This window comes from Sceloporus undulatus, chromosome 9, assembly GCF_019175285.1.
Source record: "Sceloporus undulatus isolate JIND9_A2432 ecotype Alabama chromosome 9, SceUnd_v1.1, whole genome shotgun sequence".
NCBI classification, from domain to species: Eukaryota; Metazoa; Chordata; class Lepidosauria; order Squamata; family Phrynosomatidae; genus Sceloporus; species Sceloporus undulatus.
The window spans coordinates 15538455-15544816 of record NC_056530.1 but is presented as its reverse complement, the minus strand read 5'-3'; positions in this window follow the sequence as shown (position 1 = coordinate 15544816).

Here is a 6362-nt window from a genome sequence, read left to right as displayed (position 1 = left end):
ATCTATCTATCTATCTATCTATCTATCTATCTATCTATCTATCTATCTATCTATCTATCATCTATCTATCATCTATCTATCATCTATCTATCTATCCACACACACACACAGTATATGCCATTGGGGGATAGCTTGATCCCAAACACTTTTAAAACCAGCAGCTCTCTTCAAATGATCAATCTGCCACAAACAGGGTCAGAGACCTTAATTTCCCAACACAGTTTGGGCTTGTTTTAAAATGTTTGGATTAGCTCCCTCATTTGCATGATCTCTTCAATTGCCATTTCATCCCCTTGACCTTTTCATGGTGGTTCAGAGCAGGCAGAAGTTCTGCCTAGGAATTAATGCCCAGCCGGCCCTTTGGCATTTGCTCAGGAGGAAGCCCACTCAGGGCAGGTGACCCAGCAGCCCTCGGCCAGACTGTGCCCTTTGTCCAAAGAGAAGGAAGCCCACCCCCACAAAGGCCTTTTCAGGGCAGCCTCCAAGAGAGGACCCGGCGGTCCCCAGGCAGACCCTACGCGAGGCCTGCTGCGGGTGACCCGCTCCGGCTCCGTCTGGGGCAGAGGGCAATGCCCCCCACTGGGGTGACTGAGGTAACTGGGGAGGTGGGAATGATGGCAATGGCAAAGGCCTCTGAGTAAAGCATGCCAAGGAAACCCCATGGTAGCTTCACCTTGGAGCTGCCATAGGCCAGGAAGGACCAGGAGACACATAACAACAGTAAGCAGCAAGTTGCAAATTAAATAACTTACTAATGAGAATGTCAATCACTTGAAGTCCTACACTTGAACTAACTAATGAAAAGATTAGGTTAAAAAGGAAGAGCCCCAGTCAGCTCAGAACTCACCATCTGAAGGCTGAGAGCAAAGGAAGTCACAAAAAGAGGGAGCTGGCAGGGAATTGGGGGTGGAGCGTGGGTTTTTTTTGGGGGGGTGTTCACATGAGCACTGAGCCTGGAGGCTTCTCAGGTCACATGGTCTGGTTGAGGAGAAACGCAAGGCATTGAGCCCAAGGTGAACCTCGTCTCATGGGATTCTTCTTGACAAGGTTTGCTTTCAGGGGGCTTGCCCCCTTTGCTTTTCTCTGGGGCTGAAAGAGTGTGACTTTTCCAAGGCCACCCAAGTGAGTCAGGAATCGAACCCTGGTCTCAAGAGGCATAGTCCAACGCTCAGACCACTAGGCCACAGTGACCCTCTCCCAGCGCTCTTAGCAGGCCCTTCTTAATGGGCAGTTTGCCCACTGGAGCTGGAGAAGGGAAGCATCACTGGAGGCTGCCCCTGAGGCCTGCCCCACTGGAGGCTGCCCCTGAGGCCTGCCCCCCCTCCAGCCCTTCCTCTCCTCTGCCAGGGAGCTGAAGGGAGTGTGTTTATCACAAGGTTGTAGGTCTCTTTGCCGAGGTATGGCCTTGGGCAGGTGCCTTGCAGAGACCCAAAGGGACAGTTTTTTTTTTGTGTGTGTGTTTCCCTGTGTGCTGTGGAGAAGGGACTGGGAAGAGGCCCCTCTCCTTGGGATGGGATGGGAAGAGAGCAAGACATTCCCGGCAGTGGTTTGGCCCAATCAGCGTTGCCCCTTCTCCTGATACCCTGCTGCTGAGATGTGGCCACTGCCCTCTGTCTCTTGGCAGCCCTCAAGTGAGACACCTAATGCTCATCCCCCCCTTCTCCAAATGAACACATGTGGGCACCGTGACCCACAGCTCTCTGCACATTTGATGATATGAGCACTACAAATTCAGTACACTAAAAAGTCACAGCAAAGTCACACCAGCATTTCACTGCCACAATCATGCCACAAACTTGGAGCAGGAATGTGAAAACCAAGTGCTGCTTGACTTCATTGCTCTTCAGTGGCATAGAGGATGTCTTGGGTTTTCTTTCTGCTATACTGTTCTGACCAGTCAAGGGGAGATAACTGGGGCATGATCCCAATACCTGTGGGACACGTGAAGAAGTGAATTCAATTTGACACACACACAACACACAGAGACATATACAGACACAGAGCCCCGAGAAGAGTGTGCTGAAACAGTACGCACCCTTTGGTGCTAATACTGAGACACTGAGAGGCCCTGGTGCCTCTGGGCCTTGAAATGCTCATCGGGAAAAGAAAAGGAGCTGACACTGAGTGATCCGGCTCTCTTGGGAGCCTCCGGTTCCAGCCCAGATACAGAAATCCTGCATTACAAAAATAACATCCAAACCTTCAGTTTAAAAAAGGAGGGAGCTTTCCCAGAAAAACAAAAATCTTTATTCCAATTTTAAAACCTGTATATTTCTTTCCTTCATTTTTGTTTCATTCTTTGTACTCTAGTTTTGCTAGGTAATCTCTGGACGGCATGTGTGTGTGTGAGAGACTTATGGCTACTTGTGCACATCTTGTTTCGGATGTGTTGCCACGGGACACCCTTTGCCCTTTGCTCTCCACCCAAATCCTGATCCAAGCCACATACATGGCTGGGGAAGGCTGCAGGGGGGCGGCTGGGCACTGGGACGGGTCTTGCAGGGCAGAGGGCAACGAGGGGTGCTGGCCTTAGGCCGCCTTAGAGCAGGGCCCTTTTCCCTCTGGCCCTCCTGCCCCCACTGCTGCCCCACTCTGCTCTCATTTTCTGGGCACACAGACCCCTGGATCTGGCCTCACTGGCACATATGTAGGGAGGAATGAGGGCTTGGGACTTGGGGCCTGGCTTTTCACCCAGGGGCAGCTACCAGGGCCTGGGACGCCCAGCCATGCTTTCTTCTCCTCAGTTCTGTGTCTGAGTCCAAAGCCCAGGGAAACCATGGCCTGTTACAGACTGCCAAAATAAAGCTGCTTCGGGTCTCTTTGGAGGTAAATGATGCCTGGGTCCTAAGAGTCTGGAGGTCGCGCCAAAGCCACACTCCATTCCTAAGCACTGGAGTGCAGCTTTGGTGCAGCTTCCGGATTCTTAGGATGCATGCATCATTTAAACAGCATACCTCCAAAGAGACCCGAAGCAGCTTTATTTTGGCAGTCTGGAACAGGCCACTCTTCCTGGCTTCCATAGGTAATGTCTTCCATTTGCATTGTCACCTTCAGCCTTGTTTTCCTCCCTCCCTTCCTTCCTTCCTTCCTTCTGGTCCACGTTCTCCTCCTCCTCCTCCTCCCCACAGAGAAGACCCCTGGAAGACCCTCCTTCCACTGACGCTGACAGGCTGCCAGGGCCTTTGTTTTCGCCTCTGAAGAAGAAATAATAAGCTTTTTATAAAAAAATCTTATGAAAACAACTGGGTTCTTGTAAGAAGAAGTCTAATGCTCTATTATCAGATGTCCTGTAAACCCAAGGCCTATTAAAGCTGCTAAAAATATTGAAGCCCTAATTTAAGCGTAATAGCATTTTAATTTCAGCAAATCACGGCTCTATTGTTAGAGGACATTTTGCGGCAGGAATGGGGTAAGAGGGTCCGTCTCGGTTCTTTTAGAGAACAACATACATACAGCGTTTTCTTTTCTTTAAGATAGTCAATTAATTTTTTCCCCATTCATTTTTCTCTCTCAAATTAAATCTTTGCAAGAATCTAACCCCTCCTGACTTAATTTTTTTTTACTTATCATGTGAGAAAACAATGGTTATTAGCATTTAAAAGAATGTGTTTTTCAAGTAGCTAATTGCTTTACATATCAGGAAGCTGTTAGCAAAGCTTTCACTTCCAAGGGCAGATTCACTGATCGTTCAGATTTATTCAGATATTCTGCCTTTCAAGACCAAGGAGGTGGTTTTAGGTGGGAGATTCATTGCAAGCATTTCAGAGGAAAGACATCACCAGAGTTCTTCCAGTCAGCTGCTGCCTTTGAGCTTTGTGCAAGAGTGACAAGGTTGGTGGCTCCAGCCCAACTTTCAGCACCAAGGAGAAAGAAGGAAGGAAGGAAGGAAGGAAGGAAGGCCTCTCTTTCTCGGCCCACCCCCCTAGATTGCTGTTCTCTGCCGATTTCAGCACTCCCTGGACAGTTGACCAGTGGTCAACATCTCTTACCTGGCCTAGTCCATCTGGACCAGGATGCTTCTTCACAAGGTGACCCAGTGGGGAAAACATGGCGCACCAGTTGCTTCTGAGGTTATGGCTGTGTGTCTTTGCTCAAGGGAAGGACCCCCAGGGCCACCCCTGAAGGAAAGTGAGCCACCCACAAGGTGCCTCTGGGACTGGCCTGCTTCTGAGGGCCACCTCTGCTACTGACCCAGCGCCTTGTTCCTGGTCTCCTCATCCACCGCCCACCCCCCAGTATTCACCTGGGTTCCCAAGGGCCCTTTGGGGGCATAGAGCTTGAGGCCTCCTGGGATTGGTGCGCCGGCTCCTCTGTGGCCACACTGCCCTTGACCATCCCTTCTCTGCTGAGGCTTTTGGTGGGAGGCTGAAGGACTTGCTTGGAAACTGTGCGATCAGGCTGGCAGTCAGATCAGAAAATCTGAACCCTTTTGTCCACAGCTGAACATGTCTGTGTCTCTCCAAGGGGAAACAGACCGCTGTTCCTTACCACTGGCTCTAGATTAGTTCACTATGGTCTAGCCTTGCTGGGCAAGGAAACCCTCTCATTGCGTTTTGGGTTCACAAGTGGCTTTGCTTTCTTCTCAAGGAACCCAATAACTCAAAACAAACCCTGGGTTTATTCTGAGTCCTTGAGAGGTCCTTGCAGCCATCCATCTTTCCTTCCATGCGGAAGAGACTGGAGGCGTCTGGGGCCCAGTGGGACAGGTCTCTCCCAGGGCCCTGTTCTGCCCATTGGGGCTGGGAAGGGGCAGAGAGAAGGGCTTCCCCGGGAGAGACAGTAGGGCCCCTCTCTCTCTTCTTTAACTGCACTCTCCTCCCTGCAGAGAGTTCCCAAGAAGAGGGAAGACCCTTCTGGGACCAGTGGGTCACAACCATGAAGGGTCCTGGGCCAGATTTGTCACCTGCAACCCTTCCTCTGCCAGGCCTGGAAGATGCTAGAAGTCACAGAAATCACACACAAAACAAACAAACAAATAAAAACGCCCCAGCTTGGATTGGGAGGCTGTGTGTGTGTGGGTTGCTTGCAGGGGCTTCCTAATGAGGAACCTGCCAGCCCCAGAGGCCTCCAGGGGCAAAGAGTGGGGGCTTGGCTCTCTTCTCCTGCAGGATGGGGGGCACTGGGGCAGACTGTGGCGAGGGTTCCTCCAACTGCCAGGTAGTTAAGAGTCCATTACCAAGAACATTACAAGCCCTTTTGTTTTAAGGGGGAACCCCATTCTTTGACGGGAAGGAACTGCGGAATAAGCACTTCTTCGGATTTATGCCCAATGATTTATATCCCTAACATGTTAATGTCTCCAGAAGAAAGACTTGAAAAGCCACTGGCTTAATAATAATAATGCTGCCTCTTAACAGCGGCTGCCAAAGGTTACCTGGCTGCGGAGAAGTACGTTTGCATCCATTGACGGGGCAGAGGAGGGGATCGGGGCTGGCTTGGAAGCGGGGGCCGGGGAGACAGGGGGCGGATGGTGGGGAAGGGGCCCAAGGGGACGTGTCGGGGACGCCTCCGTGGGAACCGATGGGACTCAGCAGGAGGAGGAAAGGGAAGAGCCCCCTCCGAGGCCGGCCTCTCTCCTGCAAAAAAGACCCCCACGTCTTGGGGCGACTATGGGACCGGGCAAAGGCTTCGGCAAACCCCTTGATCGGGGAAGCTGGGAGTTTCTGGAGGATCTGGCGTGGAATTCCTCTCTTGATCGCGGCTGCCATCCACTACGTTTCTGGGCTTTTCCTCGGCCGCCCTTTCCTGGATGGGAACTCCGAGGAAGGCAGGCCTTCTCGGGAGGAAGAGGAAGAGGGACCACGTGTCGGGAAGGGTCGCTTTTTGTGGGGCCTTGGGCTGAAGCCTCCCCCGCAGCCAGGGCCCGGCCGGGTCCTCCTTCCCTGGGCTCCCCGCCTTCCCTTTGCTCCTCCTGGGGGCCTTCCTCATGCCTCCCCCCCAAAAAAATCTGGCTGCTCTGGCTTCATCTCCATCTATTATTCATGACAATCAAATCTGACACAGCGGCGAATCCATAAAGTTGCTTTTCATATCAGAATTGCTTTTATTGAGCCCAGACTCCGGAGCCCGCAGCAGCCGGGGCTGAAATGAGCAGCTCCCTCCTCCTCCTCTTCCTCCTCCTCCTCCTCCTCTTCGCAATCATCCGGCGCTTCTGTCATCTCCTTATTATCAGCATGATAAAAGATGAAATATGCGCCGAGGCTGCCCTCCTAACCTGATCACAGCTTGATATTTGAGCTTTGGAAATGAGTTTTATCAGCTTTAATATACTCCTCGGCGGAGTGACCCCTGAAATTAAACATTATTACACAGCGGATATTTAAAAAGCCGGGTCCGCAAATTACATCAAAATGAAAATATCC